Source organism: Ranitomeya imitator, chromosome 2 (genome assembly GCF_032444005.1).
Source record: "Ranitomeya imitator isolate aRanImi1 chromosome 2, aRanImi1.pri, whole genome shotgun sequence".
In the NCBI taxonomy this organism is placed as follows: Eukaryota; Metazoa; Chordata; class Amphibia; order Anura; family Dendrobatidae; genus Ranitomeya; species Ranitomeya imitator.
Genome location: NC_091283.1, coordinates 518,491,240 through 518,502,621, shown reverse-complemented (window position 1 = coordinate 518,502,621; position 11,382 = coordinate 518,491,240).

Sequence of the window (11,382 nt, the reverse complement as noted above, 5' to 3'; positions counted from 1 at the left end):
ATTGATAGGTGGGTAGGTAGCTAGGCAATAAAATTAAACAGCACAAGCAAAACTTCAGGTATAGCTGCCAGTCCATAGGTTGCCTATGGTACATAAAAAAGCAAAGAAAGTTGGCAGCACTCAATAGCAGATTCCATGCAAAAAGAAACCTTGTGTATTTATTGGCTCATGTGAACAGGTGGTAATGCTTTGGCTCAAGTGCAAGTGAATTTTTGTCAATCTTAGCACCATGTTTTTGCATGGAATCTGCTATTAAGCGCTGACAGCTTTCTTTGCCTAGATAGATAGATCGATAGAATCAAGAATAGCAGTACTCATATTTTTAAAAAACGGAAGAATGTTCCTTATTCCAAGCCAATGTATATGACAATTCGTCTCTGGCAATGAGATTTTTCTCAAGGCTCATTGTCAGAGGCAAAATTTTGTGCACAGGGACTTAGGATACATAGATAGATGTTGTGTCTCGTTGTTCTCAAGAAAAACTGTAATTGCTGTTCTCAACACTTTGGTAATGTGGGCTGGTTATTAATGCAAACAATTTTAACAGGAACCTGTCATGTCGCAAAATGCTATAAACCTGAATATAGTTGATTAATCTCCATGTTAGTAGCATTCTGCAGCTGCCCAATTGCCGCACTGAATGCCCAGCTGAAGTGTATTCCTCCCAGGAGCTTTCAGTCATTGAGGTGCGGCCAATGCACCTTCAGTCACCACTCAGTACATAGTGAGCAGCGGTTGTTACCACGTCTTGTCATTGATTGACCGCCGCCTCAGCATTGATGCACTGGTGAGCCAGCTCTCAGTCAGTACTGAGACATGGTTACAGCTGCCGCTCATTATGTACTGAGCGGTGACTGAAGCCGCACCGGCCGCGTCTCTATGACTGAAAGCCAGAGACTAACCTACAGGCTATACCATTTTTTGACATATGTTCCTATTAAGGTTAGATTTATACACTGCGACTATTTAAAATATCACAAAAAATTAGAAATTTTAGTAAAGGGGAAGGAGGGCATATACAGAGGAAAGCAGCTCCAAAGAAAAGTGTCATATCTGCAATGCACCAAATTTACAAACATTATGTGACACTTTGAATTTGGAACAATAAAACAGCAAAGCAGCAACAAGTGAAAAAGAGTTTATTAATTCCCCTATATTCTTCTAATCTCAATAATTTAAGGCTTAACAGGATTTGAATAATTTCATAACCAAATCTGTAAAAGCCACAGTTTGTTTTTGGGAAAAAATGTCCCCTACTTTGTGCGTCTTACCTAATGAGTAAATTGACATTACATTGTTCCATGTCGCTTTTATCTTACTAACATCTTATAACACATCTGTCTTCAATGTTTAAAAATCCGTTGAGTTGATCACAGTCAAAGGTTCATTTCCTTTTATTAGTTGGGTTTAAACAATCAAGCTCACACTACCAGTAACTCTGCACAGAGGCAGCTTTGTAAATACGGGCTGCCAGGAGCTACTTGTGTGAATGGTAGAACAACACAGTGTTCTTTATAGAAAAAATAAAGATACCGTCTAGTTCAACAGCTGAAATCCTATAAGAAATCATTGTCCTTTCATGGACCATTTGTAGGATTTCAAGGCTGCATATATAAACTTGTGTCTTGTGCAACCAAAGTTAAACCTGAGAGTGTAATGGATAGACAATTAAAGGTAAATGTAAAATGTCGACATTGAGAAGCATAAAACATAAATGAAACAAATGGTTGCAGTTTATTGTTATAGATAGATAGATAGATAGATAGATAGATAGATAGATAGATAGATAGATAGATAGACTTGAGAAAGGCTTTTTATTTTTTAACTCAAACATCGACATATATGGACTTACAAAGTTCACTATTTTTTAAAAGGATTTTGTCAACAGGTTTTTGCTACTTCATCTGAGAGCAGCATAATGTAGGAAAAGATTTCCTCTTTCCAACAATGTATCACTTAGTTTACTGGATGCAGCTGTTGTGATACAATCCGAGTCTTTAGATGCAGCATGTAGCAGAGCTCAGGAAGCTAATCCCTCCCACTTCAGGGTCTGTATGTACATTGTCTATTGACAATGAGCTGCTTATCAGAAAAGGGGGCATGGTCAGATCTGGGCTCACAGGAACTGTAGTTCAGACAGTGATAATCTGCTGCTGATAAAACACTCATTGTATTGAAACAACGGCACACAGCCTAATAAGTGATGCATCCCTTAAATCTGTTTCTCAGCCCCTACCTCATGCTGTTCTCAGATTACATAACAAAAACCTTCCAACAAATTCTCTTTAAAATATTTTTTCGAGTGCTACATTCTAGATTCTACATAGACGATCTATCTATTGCCTATCTATCTATTGTATAAAAATTCTGCTGGTAGTAGGTGGATTGAAAGGTAGTATATCAGCTGTAGGTATTTTAACCCCTTTATGTCTGAGGGTGGTTTGCACGTTAATCACCTGGCCCATTTTTACAATTCTGACCACTGTCCTTTATGAGGTAATAACTCTAGAACGCTTCATCGGATCTTGGCGATTCTTAGATTGTTTTTTCATGACATATTGTACTTCACGTTAGTGGTAAATTTCTTCAATATAACTTGCGTTTATTTGTAAGAAAAATGGAAATTTGGCGAAAATTGTGAAAATTTAGAAATTTTCTGACTTTGAATTTTTATGCCCTTAAATCAGAAAAATACTGTATGTCACACAAAATAGTTAATAGATAACATTTCCCACATGTCTTCTGTACATCAGCACAATTTTTTAAACAATTTTTTTTGTTAGAAAGTTATAAGGGTTAAAAATTGACCAACAATTTCACATTTTTACAACAAAATTTACAAAACCATTTTTTTAGAGACCACCTCATATTTGAAGTCACATGCAACAGCTCAACCTGCTTTCCTACTCATCCACACTCAGGTGACACAAATATCATATAAATTTCGTAGACTACTATTGTCATAAAAATCTAAGGATAGTAACACTGGCAGTTGACTCCATGGAAGTGGAGGCCTGACGGGCTTGGAGGCCTGCTGATACAGGCAACACGCATGAAGGATAACCCAACCAGGCGCCTACACATTTACAAAAATTAGTGGCAGACACCAACAAAGTGGCATCAATTGCAATAGAGTAGAACTAGTATAGCGGGGACCAATACCTCTTCCACTACAGCAAACCATGCAGATGGAGACTGTAATTGGCAAGGTGGTGGAATCACTGTTCCGTATCCCTCTGAAAGCATGGAAGGGGCGTAACAAGGTGGCCTACCAAATGCGTCAGCGAGCGAAAACTGGTGCTCCATAGCTGACCTACAGAAGGTAGCCGCTGACTCCCTTCAGCGGGTAAGGTGCTACAGCCCAAAGGAGGGATGAAAAATGTAGCCAGGCATTGTAAGGACTCTGGAATAATGGGTGCAAATGAGACCGGCTGAGGAACAGAAAAGCGCTGGCAGGTGCGGGCTGAACCAGGTGTTAGACAGAAGGGAACTGGCAGGTGTGATCTGGACTAGCTGGGGAAAAGAAGGGCACAGACAGGTACGAGCAGATGGGCACAAACAGGTAAGAGCAGACCGGGAGAAGTAAAGAGAAGCAGACAGGCGGACCTGGGGAACCTCACAACAACTAGCAAGCATGCAAGACAAACTAACAACTTAGCTCAGGAACCTCCATATTGGAGGAGAAGCCTTAAATAGAAGTTGTCATCCAGGTTAGCTTGATGTGGGAGGTCCCTTTAAGAGGGAGGGAGCACACACATGCACCCTCTAAGCATAGTTCCCGATCCTACAACTGAACCTTGATGGACACCGACACATAGTGTTAGAAACTTAGAATCTATTTAGTTTGTGACTATCTGCCATTTTCTTGTGGAGTTCTGGTTGCTGGTCTTTTTACTCTGGTGCTGGGTTTGTCTTGGGTCAGGTGTTTGTTTCACTCTTTATTAACCGGCACCTGCCTACCAGTCCTTGCTGGACAACAGTGTTTATATGCTTGAGCTCTAGCTTAGTGCTTTGCTTTGTCTTCTGTGTGTGTTATTTGTGCAGTGCTGGTACCTCTGGTTCTGCTAGCCTCAGTTTCTGTTTTCTATTGGTTTCTGCAGCCTTCTCTTTGTTTTCTATTAGGAGGTGTCCCGTTTTTGTACCCAGTCATTAGTTCTTTTAGGAAACCCCTTCCAGTTATCTATATATCTATAGGTCTTCGCTTGAGATTAACCTACAGTTAGGGCCAGAAATATTTGGACAGTGACACAAGTTTTGTTATTTTAGCTGTTTACAAAAACATGTTCAGAAATACAATTATATATATAATATGGGCTGAAAGTGCACACTCCCAGCTGCAATATGATAGTTTCCACATCCAAATCGGAGAAAGGGTTTAGGAATCATAGCTCTGTAATGCATAGCGTCCTCTTTTTCAAGGGACCAAAAGTAATTGGACAATGGACTCTGAGGGCTGCAATTAACTCTGAAGGCGTCTCCCTCGTTAACCTGTAATCAATGAAGTAGCTAAAAGGTCAGGGGTGGATTCCAGGTGTGTGGTTTTGCATTTGGAAGCTGTTGCTGTGAGCAGACAACATGCGGTCAAAGGAACTCTCAATTGAGGTGAAGCAGAACATCCTGAGGCTGAAAAAAAAGAAAAAATCCATCAGAGAGATAGCAGACATGCTTGGAGTAGCAAAATCAACAGTTGGGTACATTCTGAGAAAAAAGGAATTGACTGGTGAGCTTGGGAACTCAAAAAGGCCTGGGCGTCCACGGATGACAACAGTGGTGGATGATCGCTGCATACTTAATTTGGTGAAGAAGAACCCGTTCACAACATCAACTGAAGTCCAGAACACTCTCAGTGAAGTAGGTGTATCTGTCTCTAAGTCAACAGTAAAGAGAAAACTCCATGACAGTAAATACAAAGGGTTCACATCTAGATGCAAACCATTCATCAATACCAAAAATAGACAGGCCAGAGTTAAATTTGCAGAAAAACACCTCAAGAAGCCAGCTCAGTTCTGGAAAAGTATTCTATGGACAGATGAGACAAAGATCAACCTGTACCAGAATGATGGGAAGAAAAAAGTTTGGAGAAGAAAGGGAATGGCACATGATCCAAGGCACACCACATCCTCTGTAAAACATGGTGGAGGCAACGTGATGGCATGGGCATGCATGGCTTTCAATGGCACTGGGTCACTTGTGTTTATTGATGACATAAGAGCAGACAAGAGTAGCCGGATGAATTCTGAAGTGTACCGGGATATACTTTCAGCCCAGATTCAGCCAAATGCTGCAAAGTTGATTGGACGGCGCTTCATAGTACAGATGGACAATGACCCCAAGCATACAGCCAAAGCTACCCAGGAGTTCATGAGTGCCAAAAAGTGGAACATTCTGCAATGGCCAAGTCAATCTCCAGATCTAAACCCAATTGAGCATGCATTTCACTTGCTCAAATCCAGACTTAAGACGGAAAGACCCACAAACAAGCAAGACCTGAAGGCTGCGGCTGTAAAGGCCTGGCAAAGCATTAAGAAGGAGGAAACCCAGCGTTTGGTGATGTCCATGGGTTCCAGACTTAAGGCAGTGATTGCCTCCAAAGGATTTGCAACAAAATATTGAAAATAAAAATATTTTGTTTGGGTTATGTTTATTTGTCCAATTACTTTTGACCTCCTAAAATGTGGAGTGTTTGTAAAGAAATGTGTACAATTCCTACATTTTCTATCAGATATTTTTGTTCAACCCTTCAAATTAAACGTTACAATCTGCACTTGAATTCTGTTGTAGAGGTTTCATTTCAAATCCAATGTGGTGGCATGCAGAGCCCAACTCGCGAAAATTGTGTCACTGTCCAAATATTTCTGGCCCTAACTGTAGGATCGTCGGTGGGTCTATTTGCAAGGAATGGGTCGCCCACTCCATCGTAGGGTTTCAGCCTAGTCATAGTGCAGGGTCAGTTTTCCCCCTTCTGCCTTAGTTCTGTGTTGCAGTTCTGTAACAGTTTGTCCTGCCAGAAAGAAGCATTAAAAAAAACCCACCCCTTCTGGATTTCTGCAATATGAACAACGTTAAAGATCTTGCTCAGCGTCTGCAAGGATTATCGTTGGAAGTTGCCAGCTTACAACAGCACGTAATTGCCCTGGAATCCACTCTGAAGAACCTAAGGTGGGTTTGCCTGAATGTTTTTCTGGTAAACGGCAGGAATTTTTTCCATTTAAAAAATGCATGTTTACTTTATTTTCGGCTTAGACCCAGGTCTTCAGGGGCTGAATTACAGCATGTGGGGATTATTATGTTGTTATTGTGAGGTGATTTGGGCATTTCCATTGCATCCGGATGACCCTTCTTTGATGTCAGTAGAAGCGTTTTTTCTTTTTTTTTCTGCTATTGGGGTATTACGTATATCATGATCCTGATTGGATCACTACAGGCGAAGCAGAACTCAGGCGGCTGAAACAGGGTTCTGGCGACGCTGAGAGATATTGTACCCAGTTCAGACGATGGTCTGCAGAGGTCAGCTGAAATGAACCAGCACTCAAGAGTCAGTTTTTAGCAGGTTTGAATCATAGGGTTAAAGATTTGCTCATTGCATATCCTGTACCTGCTATGCTTGAGGCTGCTATGCAATTATCTATCCATGTGGATAGAAGATTGAGAGGCAGACAGAATGAGGAGAAGGTTTCAGTTTTGCTGGAGAGCCCTATTGACTGTGGGTAGCCGCTGCAACTTGGGGTGATGTCCTCTCGTTCCCAGGAAAGGCAGAGAAGATTCTCTGAGGGTCTATGCCTTTATTGTGGTAAGACTGACCATTTTATTAAGCAATGTGAAGGACGCATACACAAGGAAAATAGAAAAATAGGTCAATCAGAATAACACTCCTTTTCGCATTGCATTTTTACGGTCGGCAGGAGTTTCTTTGCCCGTTAGAGGTTCCATCTTGCAATAGATTTTATCACCGACCTGCCGGTCTCTGAGGATTTTTCTGTTATCTGGGTTGTTGTGGACCAGTTTAGTAAGATGTGTCATCTGGTGCCATTCAATAAATTACCCTGCGCTAAGACACTTGCCAGGGCATTTATGAAAGAGATTGTCAGACACCATGGTGTTCCCATGGACATTGTCTCCGATAGGAGACCACAGTTTGTGGCTCGCTTTTGGCATGCCTTATGTGATAGACTTAAGGTTCATTTGTCATTTTCGGCAGGCTATCATCCGCAGTGCGATGGACAGATCGAGAGGAAGAACCAGGACGTTGAGCAGTTATTGAGATGTTTTATAGCGGACAATCAGGAGATGTGGTCGGAATATCTACCATTAGCTGAGTTTGCTCTCAATAATCATACGTCTTCTTCGGCTGGGTGTTCTCCTTTCTTTTGTTGTACTGGAAAGAATCCATCTTTTGGTCCTTTTTCTAGGATTTGGAGGCGGTGCCTGAGGAGGAGAGTTTTTCTGGAACTTTGGAAAGGGTTTGGACCAGTGTGCGCCATAATCTTAACCAGGCTAATAGGAGGTCTAAGAAATTTTTTGACAAGAGAAGAAGGGAGGCAAGGTTTGTTGTTAGGGTCATGGTTTGGTTGTCCTTTAGGAATCTGCGTTTGAAGATCCCTTCTAAAAAGTTGGGGCCAAAATTTGTAGGACCTTTCAAAGTGGTTCACATTGTCAACTCGGCAGCGGTGAGATTAGACATTCCATCTTCCTGGAAAATTAATTCAGTTTTTCATGTATCTTTGCTGAAGAAGGTTGACACGCCAGATAAGGTGGCAATGCCGTCTGCTCCTCCAATTGATGATGACTGCGAGTTTGAGATTTCAAGCATTCTTGATTCCAGGTGGCATAGAGGAGGGTTAGAGTATCTTGTGTCCTGGAAGGGTTTCGGTCCTGAGGACAATTCCTGGGTGAACGCTGTGGACGTCTTAGCCTCAAGGTTAATTAAGGCTTTTCACAGGAGATTTCCGAATAAGGCCTGGCCTAGAGGATCTGGGGGATCCTTGTTAAATGGGAGGTACTGTTAGAATCTGTTTAGTTTGTGACTATCCACCATTTTCTTGTGGAGTTCTGGCTGCTGGTCTTTTTCCTCTGGTGCTGGGTTTGTCTTGCGTCAGGTGTTTGTTTCACTCTTTATTAACCAGCACCTGCATCCCAGTCCTTGCTGGACAACAGTGTTTATCTGCTGGAGCCCTAGCTTGGTGCTTTGCTTTGACTTCTGTGTGTGTTATTTGTGCAGTGCTGGTACCTCTGGTTCTGCTAGCCTTAGTTTCTGTTTTCTATTGGTTTCTGCAGCCTTCTCTTTGTTTTCTACTAGGAGGTGACCCGTTTTTGTACCAAGTCCTTAGATCTTTTAGGGAACCCCTTCCCCTTATCTTTAGGACTTCACTTGAGATTAACCTAGGATCGTCGGTGGGTCTATTCGCAAGGAATGGGTCACCCACTCCATCGTAGGGTTTCAGCCTAGTCATAGTGCGGGGTCAGTTTTCCCCCTTCTACCTTAGTTTGGAGTTGCAGTTCCGTAACACATAGGGGGCAAGAGGACGAGGTGGTGTGGGAGACATTGAATGTCCTGTTAGGTTCGAGGAGATCCAACAAAGGCCAAGTCTGTAATGTCAACAGATCAGAACGTCTGTAGTAAGAGGGAATGGTCCACTGTGTCAAAGACAGATGCCAGGTCAAGAAGATGTAGGAGGACAAACTTGTGTTGCTTTCATTTGGCAGTTAGTAGGTCGTTGATGACTTTAGTCAGGGCAGTTTCAGTGGAATGGTGCGGTCTGAAGCCAGAGTGTAAGCGATCATAGAGGGAGCAAGAGAAGAGGTGGAAGGACAGTTCAAAATTGACGTGTCATTCCAGTAGTTTGAAGGCTTGGGGAGAGATGATATGGGGTGATAGGTAAACACAGAGGATGGGTCAATGGTGGGCTTTTTGAGGACGGTTGTGATCAAGGTTTATTTCAATCAGGACAGAAGACATCAGTTGTTAGTGACAGGTTGAAGAGGTGGCTTAGGCTTGTGATGTAGACTGTGGTAAAGTTTGGAATGAGGTGGGACGTTATTGTGTCAAGTTCACAGGTATTGAGGCAAAGTATTCTGCTGAGACGAGAGGAGAGGGAGGGGGAGCAGGTGGAAGCAGGAAAGAATTGAAAGTACAGAATAGCTGTTTAGGGTTTTGAGACAGGTATGATATCAGGGATGAGAACTTGTTTTATTTTGCTGCCGTGAGCAATTGCGCAGCATTTTCACAACTTCTGTTACTGGTCGGGCAACTTTGCTCCCTTTCTTTGGGAGCTGTACAACGGTGCGCTTGTAGATGAGGGCCAAAAAGAACATGTGCTCCAGTAGATGGCAAGTGCTGCTTCAAGTGGCTTCTGCTCCTCTTCCTCCACCTTAACATCACCCACAGTACAGTCCTCAGGGGAGGCACCCCAATTACCATTTTTTTCCAACATCATAACTCTTCAACCACAGATGGCTGAGTCTGCAGGTCTCTTCACACATTGTATGCCATGGGCATAGGAAGTGTATTCTAAAGATTCAAAGAGACTAGAGGAGGAAATCATCCGCACCAATGCCCATATTTTTTCTGACTTTGATCCATGGCCTGACGAAGTATGATCCGAGCATAAACCAAACCCTCATCAACAGACATTAACCCCGTTGGATGAAGGTGATCCATTCTTGACAAGACAGATTCTTGAGGCGCCTGCAGACTGTACTGTGCTGTCAAGGCAGGAAGAGGAGGGTGACTCTCAGAAGACCCCTAAATATCCTGTATACTACATAATTTAAGTAAACAGGAAAGACAATCTATTATAAATCACCTAGCCAATAATGACATTATAATACGCAACGCTGATAAAGGGGGGGGGGGCATTGTAGTCCTCAATCGGACTATGTATCTAGAAGAGGCAATGAGACTCCTTGGAGATTTAGTCACTATAAAAAAATTGAGGAGCGAGCCTACTGCCCACTATGTAAAGAACTTCTGTGTTCTAGCCTCTAAAGGCAAGACCCTAGGTATGTTAAATGAAAAAGAATTTCATTTTATCATGAACAAGACTCCAAGTACGGCTATATTCTATCATATTCTCAAACTTCACAAAAATATGACATGCCCTCCTGGAAGGCCTATTATTTTGGGCATTAACTGCTTAATGTCTAATTAATCCTACTACCGTTATTAGTACCAGCATACCTCAAAGATACCAGCCAGGCACTACAAAGTACTTGAAACCATCCATTGGAGTGATGAATTCATTTTAGGAACCCTAGAAATCAAATCCTTATATACAGTGATCAACCACCAGAAAGGGTTTGAAGCAGCAGAATATTACCTTAAAAAACAGGGAACATATACGAAAAGCCATTCTCAATTTATTATTGACAGTATTTTATTCATCCTCTAACATAATTATTTCACGTATGAGGGCCAATTTTATCTCCAAACATTGGGAATGGTAATGGGGACTCGTTATGCTCCCAGCTATGCTAACCTCTACATGGCAAAATGGGAGGAGTCCCACATCTTTCAAGCCGGCCATTTGTGCACTGGCCTAGTCATAGTCATGTGGTGACAATTTATTGATGATATCTTGTTCCTCTGGAAAGGATCCCAAATTGACCTGGACCTTTTAATTTCCAATCTCAACGAGAATGTTTTTGGCCTTAAGTTTATACCCTCTACTAGTACAACTAGCATAAATTTTTTATACCTCAACATTTACATAGAGGAAAATCATTTATACACTAAATGCTACCGCAAAGAATCTGACTCCAATAGTTTTATTGATATAAACAGCTGCCATTTGCCAGTATGGCTAGTCAACATTCCTAAAGGCCAATTCACATGGGTGAGACGCAACTGCTCAAAATTACAGGACTACACTGCCACTGAAGCGGAGCACTTAAGACAGCAATTCCTTGAAAAGGGTTACTCAAGAGCCTCATTGGATCCAGCTAGGGAAGAGGTTAAAATGATACCCAGGCACGCCCTAGTGCACAAAACAAATTAGGCTCTACAGGTCCAACTAACCTGGCCGAACAGATCCATAATTTGCCCATTATCACTCAGTATAACTATGGCCATAAACGATTTATGAATATTGTCTGGAAATATTGGTTTATTCTCCAGGGTGATAAAATGATAGGTGAACATCTACCTAACCACCCAAAATTTGTATCCAGGAAGGCCCAAACTACAGGTCCTTCTCAAAAAATTAGCATATAGTGTTAAATTTCATTATTTACCATAATGTAATGATTACAATTAAACTTTCATATATTATAGATTCATTATCCACCAACTGAAATTTGTCAGGTCTTTTATTGTTTTAATACTGATGATTTTGGCATACAACTCCTGATAACCCAAAAAACCTGTCTCAATAAATTAGCATATTT